We start from the raw sequence: 18,724 nt of genomic DNA on the forward strand, positions 1-18,724 counted from the left end.
GGTGCCGCCTCTCTCTGCACAGGCCTAGGCAGTCTTGATGTGCTGATAGCTCGGAACTGCCCTCCAGTGAGCCTCACGCCAGGTCACGTGTCTATGAATTTGCCCCTTAGTTCTTTGTGTTACCAAATCCACCAGCTCCGACAAGTGGTCAAAATACTGTGCCAGTGAATACTGTTTCTTTAGCCCCCGCGTTATACCTTCAAGAAGTAAACAAGGAGAATCAGCCCATTTAGTTACTATGCATGACCCTTATTCACAGACCTGCAATGAAAATAAAATCTCATGCTACGCTGCTTGCCAACTTTTTAATATTTAAGTTTATGTTTCACATTGAACGTTTATTTTGTAGCCCTGGGCCTGCTGTGAATCTTTTGTGTGCGGGTGACGGGTGTGAATGCGGGTGATGGGTGTGAATGCATACACACACTCACACAAAACACTAGTAGAACTTTTCAGTGTCAACATCTGAGTATTCCAAAGGGAGCAGAGAACAAAGTGAATTTTCTGGAGAGATTCGAAGTCCAGCGTCTAATCTATAGTTGTTTATATTTTGGGGTCTGCATTATGTCATTTAAAACAAGCAGACTTAAGCAAACAGGTGTGGGTGAAATGGACAAGGATGGGGTTGGGTGGTCAGGGAGCGAACAGCAGCCCAGGCGTCAGCACATTAAAGTCATGGTCAGGCATGAGCCGTGGCCAGGTAAGAGATTGCAGCCCATCCCCACAGGCTTCTTCAGATCGCTAAGTGTTTCTCAGGCATATTTGCATCCCCCACAATGCCATGCACACAACTGCACAGGACACGTGCTCGGTGTTTGCTGAATTCTCACGAGAGTGCCATCCCTCAGCTTCGACACCACTGGCACAGATTCGGGGCTGAGAAAGGGCCGGAAGACCTGTGACCCTGCCCCTGGGGCCCACATTTAGGTCTCCAGTGGCTTCCACTGCTCACAGCCACCAAGATGCACAACCTCAGGAACCATGTCCACTTACACAGCACAGAGTGTGAGTGCCGACCCAGAGCTGGGCACCTGACAGCTCTGCATCCATGATGCCCCTGGGAGGACCGTGTGGCTGCTACAGCTCAGCCAATGGGATCCTGGTGGTTTACACTGACACTCCCACTGGTCACTCGCTCACAAATGCTGCTGTTCTCCAGTTTGTGCTGCTTTCTCAGGGAAACCTAGGGCCCATTTGCCTTTGGGGAATTCACCCTCCTCTTCCTCCCCAATACCTTTTATTCTCAGCATTCCTAACCCTGTTCTCTAAGCAATTCATGAATGCCCAGGGGGTCTGGGACCCTTACAGTTGAAGACATTTTTACTTTATCGAGGTTCTAATGAAAGGCCTTAGAGTTATGGCTCTCGGAGAAATGCGGGATAAATATGATATTTTGGGCACACACTTTTTCAATTATGGGCAGCTCAAACCTGGTATTGCTCCTCATCCATCTCAATCTGAAGGCTGGTGGGGAGGCTGATCCTAACATCTTTGCACACTTAATCTCAAACCCCACTCATGCAGCTTCTAAATTTTTTAAGATTAATCAAACCTAAGTCTTGCAAAGTGCACATTCTGATTTATATAGGTTTTGGCAAACAGGCACACCGAATAAAAACCCTCTTAGTTGGAAATGACAGCATCAGGGGAATGAGGGCGGGAGAATAGTACCAAGTTGCCCTGTTCTGATGAGCCAGTGGCAGCTCCCGGACCTCGGTGAAAGGACTGTACACTTGGCGTCATGTTAAGGCGGGAGCCTCTAGGTAACATGGCAAGGACCGGTGTGGTTTTTCATCCTTAGATTTATTTTTGAACTCTGATTCCCATGAAGGAAAACTCTAGAAAGTGCAGTCTCAGAGGAAATGGCACCAGGCTGGGCAGGGATTCGGTTACAGGGGCTGGCGGCACAGGGCGGGAAGCTGGAGTGAGCTCTGACTCAGGAGCTCATTTCTAGAAAGATGACCAATGTCTAGGGCTCAAGGGGGCCAGTGAATTCGGACTTGCTTGAAGCCATTTCTATCCAAGAAGGTCCAACATAATGAATCAATATGGCAGCAATCAATAGAGGATAGTAACATATAGTCAGGCCTGGCACGACTTTATGGTTTGGGGTTACTATTCCATTATAAGCATTTCCCACCACGAGTTAATCTTCAACAAACTTAAGCTTGTCTCTTAAGAGCACTGAAAAGTGAAGCCTTTTGGCTGGCAGTTCCCTGCTTCCCTGCCATGGGAGCCTGGAATGGACAGTCGGGCTGGATGGCACAGTGGGCTGAGGCTCAGGCAGAGTGCCTGCCAGCCCATGAGGGAGGGCAGTATTCAATAGGGAATAAAGGCAGAAGCAAATAATGGTGTAAATCCCTGGAAAAAACATTGGTTTTTGTCAGACTAGCTTCAAAATTGGGTGGGCTGCACCCTGCAAGTACCTGGGAAGGAAAAACTTCCTTTTCAAGATATACAGGGTGGTGCAAAAGTAGGTTTACAGTAATTTGTATGGAAAATAATACAATAACTAATAAATATTAATACAAGATAAACTGTTTCACATACTCACAACTGTAAACCTACTTTTGCCCCAACCTGTATGTCAAAGGAGCAGCACCTTCTATGACAACAGAAGAGAGTTTAAAATTAGCACCAAGGCCCTGGCTGGGTAGCTCAGTTGATTAGCCCATCATCCCGATACACAAAGGTTTCAGGTTTGATCCCCAGTCAGGGCACATGCAAGAAGCAACCAATAAGTGCATAAATAAGTGGAACAACAAATCTCTCTCTCTCTCTCTCTCTCGCTCTCGCTCTCTCTCAAATCAATTTTTAAAATATAAAAATTAGCACCCAGGAAAATATTTTTTAAAATAAATGTCTGGTTTATGTTATTCTGGCATATGTTAGTCTACATTTTTGAAGGTCTTTTGTAATACATGACTAGATTTTCTCAACCCATCACACGCACTGAAAATTTTTCCTGGGAGGACAGAGAAATTGTGTACCTTTGTACGTAGCGGGCAGCAGGAGTTCAGAGCACAGTTTAACCTGGCGGGCCAGGTGTCTGGCCTGCTTCTGCAGAGTTCATTGCTCTCTGAGAAATAAGATTAACATACAGGAAATTGCAAGGACCCATATAAGCCAGATGGTGAGCGCCATAGGGATTCAGAGAAATGAGTGATAAATGAGGTTCATGGTCACAGGGAAAGGCATAAAAGACCCAAGGACAAATAGGAGACACTGGCAGGGGAAGGGGAGTGACAGATCGGAGAGGCAGAGTGCTCATGGGCCTGGAGAAGTGGTCTCCAGCAGGCGGAAGACAGAGTAGGGAGAGAGAGAAAAGAAAAGGGGATGTTTTCATTTTTAATCTTTCACTTTATCCAGAAGACCCACTGGAGATTTAGAACGAAATCAAACGACTTCTGAGGCTTCAGTTCCACTCAAGGGCAAAGTTAACCAAATTATTTCACTGAGTGTCAGGTGTGGCCATTAAGTCTAGGTTAGTAAAACAAAGTGGCTTGGCCTAGAATTTGGTTGAGGTTGGCCAACTTTTTGCTTTTATCTCCTGAAATATCCATGTTGCTCTATCTTTAACAGCAGTAGCAGCCTCAATAATACCGATGATAAGTACACTCTTACTCCATGTGCTGGGCCCTGTTTTAAGCTCATTCAATGTATTAATTCATTTAATCCTCATGTCAACCTGATGAAGTAGGTACAAGTAGCATTCCCTTTACAGACAAGGAAACCAGGGCACAGACAGTTCCTGCTTTGCACAGACTCTACCATCGCAGCCTCTCATAAGTTACAGTCGGGTGATTCCAGTGCGCGATAATGGCAGGGCTCAGGGCTTACAGGTGCTTTGTTTGGTTTTGCTTTTAATTATTATTATCACCTGTTCTTAGGTACCTTCAGTCATCTGGGAGTAAATATTTGAAACTGGTGCCTGGTCAAGCAGCGCTTCCTTCCTGGCGTGGTTGGGGATTTGGGGTGGTGAGCTGCAAGCTGCCCACCTTTCTGCACTGGACTTTGCATTCCACACTTGGAATTGGCTCCACTGGGTGCTGTGTACCTGGGCACACTCTACAAGGTAAGGCTTCACACTTTACAATTCGCTTCATGTAATTATATCAGATCTTTAAAGACTTTTAGTTTTTTGAATTTCATTGTGTGTTGACGAGGAGCAAAGCATGGTAAGTGCTGTCAGGAATACAATGATGAATAAGAAAAGGAATCTGACCTCATTTATAATGCTCTGGGGTAGGCATAGCAAGTAACACGGGGTAGGCATTGCATTTTATCGCGAAGCCAAGCAAAACAGTAGAGTGTCCGAGCTGGGCTTGGTTCTGTTCTTCCCTAATCCAGGACTTAGGCTGTGTGATTTTAGGCAAGTCACTTAATTGCACTGAGCTCAATTTGCTAATTTGTACAATAGAAAGAATAAGAATTTATCCAATAGGATTGTCTTGATGATTAAATTAAATATTTTGATAAATGCATTATAGAAATGCTGAGAAGTGCTATGCAAATATTAATTACTATATTTCAACTATAATCAGTGCTCCAATAGAAATGTTATGAATTAAGGAAGGAAAATGGAAACCAGTGGGAGTATCTATTAACTCTGGTTGTAGATAGTTCACTCTTCCTGTTTAGTCCTGTTCCAGTCACCTTTCCCTTTCCCTTTTGGAATATAGAGCTTCCATGGTTGAAAATCTCCTGTAGAGAACTACAGTGGGGCCTTGACTTACGCGTTTAATTCGTTCCGAGACCAAGCTCGTTAAGGAGCTCATTAACTCGAATTACTCTATCAACTCAATGCAAAAAATTGGTGGAGAGACAGCTGGTATCTCAAAAAACTCCTTAGTCAGGACACTCGTAAGTCAAGGCCCCACTGTAATGGGAAACCCTGGGAAGGAAAGGCAGGAGCTGGGATGAAGAGAATGGAAGGTAGTTGTTTGTGAATGATTGGCAGAGTTATTTCCAATCACAAAAATACCACACTCCAGGTATTACTCTAGAAATGTCCTAAATAAAGCAAAGCATGGAAGTATACCTGCTCTTTGGTGAGAAAAAAGAGCCCCAAGGATTATTCCTAATTATTCCCTTCCTTTAATCATGTCTGACCCCCAACCATAAATTTATTTTCATTGCTACTTCATAACTGTAATTTTGCTACTGTTATGAATCGTCATGTAAATATCTGATATGCAGGATATATTTTCATTGTTACAAATTGAACATAATTAAAGCATAGTGATTATCACAAAAACAATATGTAATTATATATGTGTTTTCCTATGGTCTTAGGCGACCCCTGTGAAAGGGTCGTTCGACCCCCAAAGGGGTCGCGACCCACAGGTTGAGAACCGCTGATTTAAAGCCAACCGATGTGTCAGCCCATTTTGAAAGGACAATTTTAAAAATGAAACACCATAATTTCATATTAAATCAGTGAGTGGGACAATACTGACCTAGTGGAAATGTCGTTTTGAAGCGTTCAGGCCAAGCAGAAGGTTTGCTGTTATAATGCCTGATGTTTATCAGGTCCTTTAGATGTTTATTTCATTTATTCCTCACAATAACCCCATAGATAGGTCTTATTATTATCTCCATTATTATTCACTCGTGGTGGGAAATGCTTATAATGGAATAGTAACCCCGAGTGGCTTTGTGGGTAGAAGAAGGTATGAGCCTTTGATGAATCCGTATTTCTTGGGACTTCACTTGGGGAGCAACTGACTCTTGTCCGTATTTCGGTTTCAAAATAAAATCTCTAAAGTAGATAAAGATTAAAGTGGAGTGATTCGGCATTTCAAGTAATCAGTGTCTGAGAAACAGAAAAGTCAGCTTCATCAGAAATACTTAGGAGAGGAGGCACTGGGGCAGGTGGGCCCGGTTTGGAGGGTGTCAACATGCGGGTGGGCATGGAGGTGGGGAGCAGGGAGTAGAGGATGCCTCCACATTCCTCCATCGACTGCAAATTGCTTTGTAAGAGAGGATTCCCCACTCAGGATCAATAAGCAGTTCTCAGCTGTATTCTGTTTAAAGCACATAAAAGTATGGAAGCAATCATGCCGTGGGGGAGTTTCCATGGGGCTGGAGGTGTGCTGGGGTGGAAGAATGAAGGCTGCCCTAGAGAGCTCAAGAGTGAGGAAGGGAAACAGCTGTGAGCATCTCTGGAAGGAAGAAACCCTTAATATACACACACTGGGTGGAAGAGAAGGAGCCGGGAGACGGGCAGCAGAAAACAGCACATTTCCATCCATTTTACTTTGAAAACGTAATAGTCTTGTTTAAAAGAAATCAGGAATGGGTTCACACTGTATGAAAATTTGTTTTCAACAAATGAGTAAACAGTCCGGCTTTAACTTAAAAAATATAATCCACCTTTACTGTTTACTGTCTCATCCATGTGGGCTTGGCAGTACATAGTAGATTGACAGTAAAGTTTAATACTATTGTCACTGAATTTAATGTGTCTACTGGTAGGATCCAATGAAACTGAGCACACTGATCCAAAAATGGGAATATGGTATATGTATTGCTCTTCCTTTTGTGTGGGCTGGAGATTTGTTGGTCTGTAAAGCAACCAAGATAACAGGAACATATGTTGGGAAACTAAATTAAAAGAAAGGTGGATAGGGGAGAGGTAGCTACTACCAACCGTGCTGTGCATCGCCTTAATCTTTCTGAGTCTTTGTTTGCTCGTCTGATAAATGAGGGTAATACCCATCTCATGGGCTTGTTGTGAAATCAGATTAAACAAGTGCATATAACAGGGCTTGCCTTACGTTACTAGATACCGAGCAAATAAATGTTGGCCCACTTTCTCTGACAGACCCTCAGGTCCCACCATGTCTCTGGAGAAGCATTTGTTGACTGTCATGTAGGAATGCACTTCATGTCATCTAAGGCAAATGGGGAGTGGGTAATTGGGTCAAAGTTGCCTCTTCCTCCAACCTCAAGAGACAGTAGTTAAGTTAGGAGGATGGATATTTTGTGTTGCTTGCTGTGTCAGAGAGTTGTTGGCTGTGGAAAGTTGGGGGCCGGGAGGGATGGCTCTTTAGATGTCTCTGTTAATCATACACTAGGTTGTTTTCAGGCAGCTGAAACAACTCCATTTTCTGGCATGGTTTACTTACTGCTGGCCTAGTATGAGACAGCCTTGGAGAGGTTCCCAAAAGAAACTCAGTAGTAGGTGGTGTCCACTCTTCTTGGATATCATAGTAGGCACTTTCAAATGCAGTACCCCATTTGCTCCTCAGATCTACCCTGGGCAGTAATCTCCACTCTAGGGAAGGAAAGACTACAACTGAGAGAGGCTAATTTGCCTGTAGACTTATTATAATCAGTGCCTGTGTTCTGAGACTATAGAGAAATATTGGGCCAGTGGAAGGGGAAGGAAAGAAGAAAAAGAACCAAATCTGTTGGTATTGACTTAAGGTCCTCATTGCTTCTGCTGTGTACTTCTCTGCAGTGTGCTTGGACAACCTCTGGAGGTATCCAGCACACATGGAGTCTCTCCAGCCACCCCACAGCACATCCCCGGGGTTTCTGCTCAGGAGATAAGCCCCTGTGCAGACAGCTATTCACAAAAGGGGCTGTTTCAGAAATTAACTTTTCATTGATGAGTTTCATTTCATTGCCAAACAGACATGCCTAGGTTAGCCATACATGCTTCTCCAGGGAGGGGCCACGTTGTGGGATGATTTATAGGTATGCTGTTACTCTATATTGCTACTAGTGTCCCGGTGCAAGGATTTGTGCACATTGAAAGGAAATTAATTAGAAGAAATATTTTAATATCGCTATTCGCATCTTGCTAATGAAAAGAAAATAGGATTCTACTGAGTCTCCTATCTACCTCCTCCAGGACTTCTGTGCAGATCAAATGAGATGAGGCACGGGAAAACACTTCACAAACACTTGGTTGAACTGTAAAATGTTTGCACCTGGCTATAAAGCAAGTTGGGTTCCTGGGCTGAAGAAACTCCAAGGATGCTAGTTGCTAGGGAGAAGAAGCCAGGCCTTGCTACACAACGTCATTACCCGGCGCCCACAGCCACCGTTTCCGGGCTGGGCTGGGCTGTGGGCCACATTTTGTGCCATGGGGTCTTGGCAGCATTGGCTGCGATTTGGTGGGGTGTCGCTCTGGGGTGATGGCGGGTCCTGTGTCCCACTTGGAGGAAGCCAAGTGTTGATTTGTTGGCGCCAGGTCCGTGGTGCCATCTATTTTTAAATGGCCAGTGTGCATCATGGCAGCTACTGCATTGAGTGTCTGCCTCCTGATGGTCAGTGCACGTCATAGCTACCAGTCGGGCAGACAGTCACTTAGCCTTTTATATAGTACTAGTGGCCCGGTGCATGAAATTCATGCATGGGGAGGGGGGCCTCAGCCCGGCCTGCACCCTCTCCAATCTGGGACCACTGGCTCCTAACTGCTCACCTGCCTGCCTGCCTGATCGCCCCTAACCACTCTGCCTGCCGACCTGCTCACCCTCAACTGCCCTGCCCCCGCCAGCCTGCTCACCCCCAACTGCCACCCCCTCTGGCCTGATCGCCCCCAACTGCCCCCCCCGCCAGCCTGCTCACCCCCAACTGGCCCCCCCTGCTGGCCTGCTCGCCCCCAACTGCCCTCCCCTCCTGGCCTGATCGCCCCTAACCGCCTCTGCCTCGGCTCCGCCACCATGGCTTTGTCTGGAAGGATGTCCAGAAGGTCTCCAGGAAGGTCTCCCAGTCTAATTAGCATATTACCCTTTTATTAGTATAGATAGATAGATAGATTCTTACAATGATAAAAGAAATCACCACTTCTTAAATACCTGCTGCTTATAGACCAGCATCTTATGTACATCATTTTATTTCATTCTCACAAACAACTCTATGAAATATATATTATCACTCTCATTTTATGGACCAGAAGGCTCAAGGAGGTTATGAGGCTTGAAGTTCACAATAATTGGCAAATCAGTGATGTGCAATGCCATCTTTTTAATACTCAAGCATGTGGTCTTTCTATTTCACCACTGAGTCTCTCAAATAATCTCTACATTGAAATGGGTGTCAAGCCTGGGCTCTGAGATTTAAAGTCTGCGGCTCTCCTGAAAGAAGCTCTTCCTCTAGAAAGTTAATGTCCATCCCTAAACCTTTACACCCAGATAGATTTGTGGATCAAAGATAAGAAAGATGATCTGTCTCTTCCTAGACATCTCCCAAGTGTATGATCCTGAAACCCAGGATCATACACCATTTAGCTTTGAACCATTTCTCACCCTCTATTACGTGTGCTGGCAGGATTGTTGAGTCTTTCTTCCCAGTGTTTCCTGTATTCACTCCTTGCCATCTAATCCCATCATCACCACTCTCCTGTATTATTTCAATCGTTTCCTAACTTCTTGCCTCCGGGCTTCCCCATTCTAAATCCTGCTGCTAGATCAGTCTTCCCCAAACATTTTGTAAATGTCAATTCTCATTCAGAAACATTCCATAGATATGATGCAGCCATTTAGGCTAATGTTGGAAAAGAATAGTTAATGAATGACATGATATGGAAAAAAAATGTTCACAGTATGTTATTGGGGGGGGGGGGTTACAAAATACACCAAATGTTAATGTGGTGATCTGTGTGTATGGGTGACTTTAACTTCTTTTTGTTTATCTAGAATTCTTAATTTTTTGCAATAAACATTATTCTTGTAACACAGTTTTTAAAAAAAAGTAGTCCTAGCCGGTTTGGCTCAGTGGTTGAGGACCGACCTATGAACCAAGGGGCCGTGGTTCAATTCCCGGTCAGGGCACCAGTGAGGGACATGTAGGAGGCAGCAGAATCAATGATTCTCTCTCATCATTGATGTTTCTTTCTCTCCCTCTCCGTTCCTCTCTGAAATCAATAAAAATATTTTTTTAAAAAATAGAAATTATACAGGATTCATTTTTCATTCAGTGAAAAATTTGCATAAACTTTAACCCAACTTACTAATTTTAAGAATCTATCATATAGAAAGATGGTCCTAACGTTTGATCTAGACCAAAAGCATCAGCATCACCTGAGAACTTGTTAAAAATGCAAATTCTCAGGCCCCACTCCTGACAGAATTCTGAAACTATTCTGTGTCTATTGTTGGACAAAGCAAACAAACTAAATGTATTTATGTCATCATGTGGTAGGCAGAATAATGCCCCTCTTCTCCAAGCATCCATACCTGGAACCTGTGATATGTTATATTACTGGCAAAGGGAACTGTTCAGATAGAACTAAGGTTACCTGAATTTAGGGGGATTATTCCAGATTATCTGAGTGGGCCCAAGGAAATCACACGGGCCCTTAAAAGTGAAAGAGAAAGGCAGAAGAGTAAGTAAGAGAGAGGAGGCAACAAGGGAAGGAGAGGTAGGAGAGAGTCAAATCATGACGTGGAGTCAGCTTGCCACTGCTGGTTTTGAAGATAGAGTAAGGGGCCATGAGCCAAAGCATGCAGGTAGCCTTCAGAAGCTGGGATTATCCCTCAGTTGATAGTCAGTAGAGAAATGGCAGCCTTAGTCCTGCAGTCACAAGGAGCTGACTACCATCAACGATCTGGATAAGTAAGAATAGATTCTCCCCTTGAGACTCCAGAAAGCAATGCAACTCTGCTGACACCTTGATAGTAGTTTGGTATGGTAGTGTATGAGTTTGCTAGGGCTGCTGTAACAAAGTACCACAGACTGGCCGGCTTAACCACCAGAAATGTGTTATCTCACAGCTCAGTCCAAATCCAAGGTGCCTTCTGAGGGCTGTGGGAGAAGGATCTGTCCCAAGTTTCTCTCCTTGGCCTGTAAATGACCATCTTCTCCCTGTTTTTATATCATCTTCCCTCTGTATGTGCCTCTGTGTCCAAATTTCCCCTTTTTATAAGGAAACCTGTCATATTGGATTAGAGCCCACCTTAATGATTTCAGGTTTACTTGAATACCTCCGAAAAGACCTTACCTCCAAATAAGATAACATTCAGGGATTAAGGAATTACTACATACATACGTACACACACATACACACACACATACTTTATGTTATATTTTATTTATACATTTCCCCCAAACCGTGTCAACTGACAGGACCTAGGAGTAGTAACATCACTGCAGCAGTGAGCACACCCAGCACCCAGGTCTTGATTTCTAAATATCATTTCCCACTAAAGAAATCAGGGCTCTTTGAAGAAATGACTGCCCTGGGTCTGGTGCAGGGCCAGCACAAGTGAGCCTGGAGAATCTTGGTGTGCCAGAAAGAAAGGAAATACTTAAAGATTAATGAGGTCATGTCAAAAGGACACAGGATCCTGCTTGAAGGGGTTCCCACTTGCCAAGTTTGGGATAATTTGAACATCAAAAAGAGAATGACAGTAATGGATTATAATCCATTGAAGTTTTTTGGGAGGAAAAAAATCCATGAGTCCATAATTATACTCAAAAAAGAGACTTTTAAAGAAAAGAATTCCGTCTAATAAATGTAGAAGGAGAGATAGAATTAGAAAATCACTGCATTTCAGCCCCTAATGTAATAACTGATTCAGGCACGGATCAACACAGATGCTAAGCACTGAGCACAAGGCTCCTGAGGACCAGGATGTTCACACAGCATCAGTATATCTCCTCACAAATTATTTATTAATTACAAAGGGGGAAAGGCACACTTTTTAAAAAATAGAGAGATTTGGTGGCCACTGCTTTAGCTGAGTATTAGCATCACCAATAGTGCAACATCTGACATTATTTAAGCCTTTTGATATGAGGCCCACCTGATATGAAGTACACTTTTAGATTATTTTTGCCCAAAAAATTCTTAACTTGAATTTAACCAGGAGAAACAACCATATAAATCCAGAATGCAACACATTCTATATAGACAACTGGCCTGGATTCTTCGTAAAAATAGATGTCATTAAAAAAACTACAACTGAAAGAGAATTCAGGGGACCATTCTAGATTAAACTAAACCAAAGAAAACACTATATGCAATGTGCAAACTTCATTGCATTCTTCATTTTTTTAAAAATGTTTTAAATGATGTTTAGAGAACAATTGGAAAATTTTTAGTGGGAAAAGTATATTGGATAATAATTATGAAATGTGTTGCTAATTTTTTCTTAAGTGTGATAATAATGTTGTAATTATGTTTGAGAATGTCTTTATTCTTGGGAGACACATGCTGAAGTTATTTGGTTCGGTGCCATGATATCTGCAAGTTATTGAAAACAGTTTAGAAAAATATGGTGTACTCGAACTGGCTCTTACCAGCTCCTGAGAGCAGATAAATATTCAGGAATTTTGCATGCCATTTGTTTAACTACTGGTTTAATCTCAATAGCTTGAAATCAGCCATGATGGGAGTTTTTACACCACAGAAATTGGCAAATACTGCAAGCCAGGCTACTCCTCTCCCCCAAATGCCTGGTTTATCAGCACATCTCTGTATATGAAATCACACGTCAATAATTGGTGATGCAACTTAAGTGTGCCTTGTGTTCAGTATGATATTCCTTCAACCTTTATGAAGATTTAAAAAAATTTTTTTTCTAAGTAAAAATTGGGGAAAAACAGAAAAGAAAAAGTCCTTCCTTCCTGGGAATCCTGAGAGCCACAGAGAAGGATATGGGGGCGGGGGGGAGGGCGGGGCGCGGCATTTAGGAATCTTCCAGGTGAGACTCTGAAACTAAGATATGTCAGTGGCTCCAGGCGTCCTGAGTGGGGAACCACAGTATGAGGCCCGTCTGACGCCCCCAGGAAAGGGGAGCGTGTCCTGCTTTTCCTGGGTGTGCACAAGCCACTCTCTCCTCCCTTCCCTCTGTGCCTGGCGCTGGCTGCTATGTTGGTAATTGGCCTGAGTGGACAGGATCCTACAGGAAGCTTCCAGTTGTAATTCCTTTGGAGGAAAACGTCCAAGGTAGCCTATGGCTTGTGCAGTGACTGAGGCAACTGTGAGTGGCTGTCTGGGCCTCTCTGTGTTTTCCTGTTCTTCTCATTTGTCTTTCCATCACTGATTCCCTGTTCCTCTACTCCCGTGGTCGGCAAATTGCGGCTCACGAGCCACATGCGGCTCTTTGGCCCCTTGAGTGTGGCTCTTCCTAAGCCTTAGGAGTACTCTAATTAAGTTAATAACAATATACCTACCTATATAGTTTAAGTTTAAAAAATTTGGCTCTCAAAAGAAATTTCAATTGTTGTACTGTTGATATTTGGCTCTGTTGACTAATGAGTTTGCCGACCACTGCTCTACTCCTCCTCTGCTCTCTGTACTACCACTGTTACTCAGGAGTGCCCTCCCACACGCTTGCTAATCTTACCCACGCTTCTAGAGGACTCTCAAGACCCACCTCCTCTATCAGACCTCCCCACAATAACCCCTGCCCTCTTCACCATGCCCCATGGCACTGATGTCTGTATCACCCCCTGTTACAATCTCTTCCAGGATTGAATTCTGTGGCTGAGTTTTTAAACTGATCCATAAGCTCCCAGAGGGCAGGAACTAGATTCTGTATGTCCTTGCTGTGTAAAAACACTATTTTATCACAAGTAGAGGTTAGCATAAAATATCCATTGGATTCTATTGAATTTCTTCCCTCTCTGTATCTTCTCAATATTCTTTTTTCCTTATTCCGTTCATCCCAGGCTCTGCCCTTGCTCTCGTTAGCTTATTTCTTTCTCCCTCTACTTGGCCCGCCAAGGCGGAGGGCTTGGTTGGCCCTGATTCGGGCTGGCTTCTCAGCCCCCTGCCATGGAGCTCTTAGACACCTAATTCCATGCAAGAAGAACAGCTGCCCCGGACAAACGCACACCATCATCCACTGTCCTCACTCAGGCTGTCCGTCCCCAGAGCTCCCGGCTCCACAAAGGAAGCCGTGTGGGGCGCACAGAACTCCAGACATCTGCCTCCCACATTTTTTTCTCTCATCCCCTCTCCACCCACCACCACCCCCCTTGAATTCTCTGGTCCCATTCTTGTGGTAAAATCTCACACATTTTCTCAATCTATATGCAAACCAGGTAGGATTGACAGCTGGGGAAAGCTGCATGTCCGGGGCCCAGCGCTATCTGTCTCCCTCTGAGGGAGATCTTTGAGCTCCGTGACAATGCCTGGAAGCCATGGCCCTTGTCCTAGGCTCTGCCCTGGCCCAGGCGAGCGCCTGAACCCTGCTAACGTGTGGGGCCTTTAGCAGTGGAGTGGTGGGGGGGAGGAGGTAACCAGAGCCCCCACATGCCAGTGACTCGTGTCCTCTGAAGAGATCAGAGTGTTATTAGAAACCTCGCCTGCCAAACGCAGGGCAAATGTAACCAATTTATTAATGCCGGAAAACCAATGTGTGAAATTGGACCGAGAGGAGAGGGGTACCAGGCCTCTGCTCCCTTCCTGCTCGCAGGCACTGGTGGAGGGAGGCTGGTGGACAAAGGGTTTGTCTTCTGCAGGAGGTTGTCGCTGTCCTAATCGCATGAGATAGTGGCAGCAGAGATCCCTGGCCCAAGTTTCAGAGGCTGGGGGGTCACTGTGTCCACCATCCCCAGGCTGGCTGTGATGCCTGGGCCTGAGCTCCCAGGTTGGGCAGGAAGGCCCAGAGCTTGGGCTCCCACGGTCCCAGCTCTGCTCCTCACTGTGGGGAGCAGGCGAGAATGGGGGAGTAAGAATGATGCATTTCCAGTCGCAAGTCTCTCAATTTCTGAAATGAGCTTGTGTGCTGGTCACTTAGCCTTTTCCTACAAAGGCCTTAGGTCCGTCTCTCAATGTTCCATGGTGGTTGCAGTTTCCTTCAGAGCAGCATGCATGTTTATGTCCAATTGCCATTGATTGCCCTCTAAACAGGAGACTAGGTTAAAGAAGACATTAGCAGTCACCATTTATTAAAGGGTTACTGTATGGCAGTGGTTCTCAACCTTGGCTGCACATTAGAATCACCTGGGAATCTTTTTAAAATCCTGATTTCTGGGCCTCATCCTCCGGAAATTCTGTTTCTTTGTTACTAATGTTGTGGCCCCACCCCATAACAAAGTATAAGAATAATGGTAACTCTAAAAATAATAACGGCAGTAATCATAACGCAAAGGATTAGCTATGTAAGTATCAATCCAACCAAAGGTTGAGCCAGAAACCCTTCCAAGGAGACATAGCTGAAATGTAAGTATAATTTAGTAAGTGGAAATATATACAATTCTATCTGGAGAATGACTGTAAATGGAGGTTGGTCCTAAGGATTAAGAGAAAATCTGAAGAGCACTGATCTTAAATCTTTTCGAGCCAGAGAAGCCATGTCTAAAGGGCTTCAAACAGTGTGGTTCTCTTGGTAAAAGTTTTCCAAATGTGGAAGGTCATTGCTGACACCTGATAGGCCTAGCCAGGCCCACAGACAAGTTTTGTTTGGTCCACACTGAATTGACTCATAGTATTTTTTAAAGTTGTCAACTAATTTCACATAGAAAATATAGGTGTCTAGCTTTTATTGAAAAATTGGGAAGACCTGAATTAACCACACCAGCAACAATGGGGTGGAGCTATAAAGTAGCAGCTGCTCCCTTTAGAAAGGTGCATTCTCTAGTTTGCCACAGTCCCCACTCTTCCCTATCATCACCTGTTCCCTGCCCTGCTTTACTCCTCTGTGTTAAGCTTTTTTGAGCCTCTGTTGGTGTTTGAGTGTGTGACCCCTAGTGCAGTGGTCGGCAAACGGCGGCTCGCGAGCCACATGCAGCTCTTTGGCCCCTTGAGTGTGGCTCTTCCACAAAATACCACGTGCAGGCCCGCACATACAGTGCGATTGAAACTTCGTGGCCCATGCGCAGAAGTCGGTTTTCGGCCTGGGCGAGTCTATTTTGAAGAAGTGGCATTAGAAAAAGTGGGGGTATGTTCGCTGAGGTCGACCCCTCAGATTGAAGACGTTTTTAGCAAAGGCCAGCTTAGGAGTACCCTAATTAAGTTAATAACAAAGTACCTACCTATATAGTTTAAGTTTTAAAAATTTGAATCTCAAAAGAAATTTCAATCGTTGTACTGTTGGTATTTGGCTCTGTTGACTAATGAGTTTGCCGACCACTGCCCTAGTGGGTAAGCTTGCCTTCAGCTACTTGAGCTGAAATTAGCTTCTTAAGACCCTGAACTCTCCTTGTTCTGTCTTATTCCACACTCAGCATGCAACCTTCTGAGAATTTGGCTTCCATGTAATTTGCCTATAACAAAAGAATGCATTGATCTTCTGCCCTGAGCATCTTGCTGTCTATGAGGAGGTACATAGAGTACATGTAAAGAGGCTTCAGCTTCGGAGTCAGACGAATCTGGTTCCAATTCCAGCACTCTCACTTACTAGATAAGGTCACCAGGAGGCCTTGTGGCACCCTGCCAGTTACCTTCTCCTGGAGATGTCACCCTGGGTCACCGTGGGCCACATACCAGAATATTCAAATTACAAAAACATTTTTATGAGCAAAATTGATACTCCTAAGTCATAAATTACAGCAGCTCCAATCCAACCAACCAACCAACAAACATACATTTCTCTAGAGAAACATCCAAAAAGGGTAGAAGATGTTGGTCAAAGTCACTGCTCTGTAATGACTCTCTGTTCTAGAGAGGCAGAGAGGGACTGGGGGCTGGAACTTGGGGTTTGAACTTAGGAGACTTGTATTCAAGCCCTAGTCTTTCCTTCATTAACTATGTGGACCTAAGAAAGTCCCTCAAATATAAATTCCCTCCCTACATACCTAATAGAAACTTTGTAAGGATTACATGAAATAAGGAGGGGAAGACACTAGGAAAATTGTACAATGGAATGGTTAATATCAAAATTTTATAAGCCCAGTGAACACAAGCTTTGGAAATAGAAGAAGAACCCAAGAAGGCCTTACCAGGAGTCTCTAGCCAGCCAGAGTAGTGTTCACAACCAAAAGATTCATGCCAGGCTCAGAGCACCCATACTGTCAGAGCCAGGAGTGACCTCAAATCAGACTCTGCTTTGTGAAATAAAACAGTAATGTCCATTGATGATGAGGGTGGGTGAAAGAGTCTCACAAACAATGTGGATGAAAGTATAAACTGAGACTAAGAGGGCAATTTGGTGGTACCTATAGAAATTTTAACAAAAAAATATTAATAGTTGGCAGAAGGATCTATTGGTAGGTGGTGGTACATAATGATCCACTTTTCCTTTTATACCTCTCTATGTCACTTTTGTTCTATGAGGCTTCATTCTCCAAAGAGAACAGGAGAGATCTGAGAATAATTACAGAGAGGGTAAAAGAGGACAGGACTTATTGAATTTCCATCTTGCCCCCAGGCTCTGAGATTGATACTCTACACACTTTCTTTTATTCACTCTTTATAGCAACCCTATCTATAAGAGTGTAAAGGCCAGGATCTGAACCAATATTTGCTAGACCCTAAAGTCCATACTCTTTACTCATGGGAAATCAGAAGGGCTTGGTGATAAGGTTTCCAGCATCCTTACTTCCCTAAACTTTGTGAGAATCACTATGGACACCAGCCTTCAGTAGCCCTGGGGAAGAATGTATTCTGTTAGGTTACATTGTGCTTAGGGAAGGAATACTTTATGTCATGCAGAGTTTGAAGACCAAGTGGTTGTTCGCCTTATATAGCTCTATGTTTTCTATTATTGCTGCTGTAACAAATCATAAACTCAGTGGCATAAAATACAAATTATTATCTTACAGTTCTATAGGTTAGAAGTTTGACAAAGGTATCGTGGGGCTAATATCAAGGTGAGCCAGGGCTGAGTTCCCTTCCGGAGGCTTTAGGAATTCCTTCCTCGCCTTTTCAGCTTCTAGAAGCCACCACTTTGGATGGTGGCCCCCTTCCTCCAGCAATGATAGGTAAAGTCTTTTTTCTTTTCTTTTTTTTAAATATATTTTTATTGATTTCAGAGAGGCAGGGAGGGGGAGAGAAAGATAGAAACATCAATGATGAGAGAGAATCATTGATTGGCTGCTTCCTGCACACCCCCTACTGGGGATTGAGCCCGCAACCTGGGCATGTACCCTTGACTGGAATCGAACTGGGGACCCTTCAGTCCGCAGGCTGACGCTCTATCCACTGAGCCAAACCAACTACGGCTGAAGTCCTCCTTACATCGCATTGCTCCAATCTTCTCTTCCCCCTCTCTCTGCCGCTTTTATGGACACTTCTGATTATTTTGGGCTCACCTGGATGTTCCAGGACAGTTTCCCCATTTTAAGGTCAAGCGATTAGCAACCTTAATTCCCTCTGCAACCTTAATTCTCCTTTGTCATGAAACAACATAATCACAGGTTCTGGGGATTAGGATATGGAAATCTTTGAGGGAAATCTCTGCTATCACTCTTGTGCTAGTTCTGGAAATTTACAAGGAGAGGCTCAGGGAAGCTGTGGTGAGGAAACAGTTAACTAGCCATCCAAGAAACATAATGATCTCTTGACAATGTTGACTGTGGTGTAGACCTGTGGGCCAAGAGCTGGTCTGTTGGGGTAGGTGGCCCACATCTTCGAAGAAAAGCTCATCAAGCCATGACCAGTGGAAACCAGGACACCAGTCACCTGGGAAACCAAGTAAACATAAACACACAGTCATCCATCACTGCCATCTGGAAAAAATTGGGTAGTGAGGGTCTTCCTGTTAGACCCTGCTCCAGTATTTATTTGTGTAGCTGCAGATTGCAGACCAGCCTTTCTGTCAGCGATGCTTCACTGAGGTGCATGGGGCTGAATCTCAGCCTGGAACTAAAACATACCACC

General features: G+C 44.2%; 2 protein-coding genes across 2 annotated transcripts in view; one reads left to right on the forward strand and one right to left on the reverse strand.

The window, feature by feature from the left end:
* HAO2 (hydroxyacid oxidase 2) overlaps positions 1-18,724 on the forward strand; it is a 152,343-nt gene that overhangs the window by 45,083 nt on the left and 88,536 nt on the right. Inside the window, exon 4 of the mRNA XM_006097476.3 lies at positions 3,891-4,075. The gene's annotated coding sequence lies outside the window, so the exon portion shown is untranslated. The remainder of the gene's footprint in view (positions 1-3,890; positions 4,076-18,724) is intronic.
* ZNF697 (zinc finger protein 697) overlaps positions 1-18,724 on the reverse strand; it is a 134,868-nt gene that overhangs the window by 4,843 nt on the left and 111,301 nt on the right. The gene's annotated exons all lie outside the window — the stretch shown is intronic.

Source organism: Myotis lucifugus, unplaced genomic scaffold, assembly GCF_000147115.1.
Source record: "Myotis lucifugus unplaced genomic scaffold, Myoluc2.0 scaffold_203, whole genome shotgun sequence".
NCBI lineage: Eukaryota > Metazoa > Chordata > Mammalia > Chiroptera > Vespertilionidae > Myotis > Myotis lucifugus.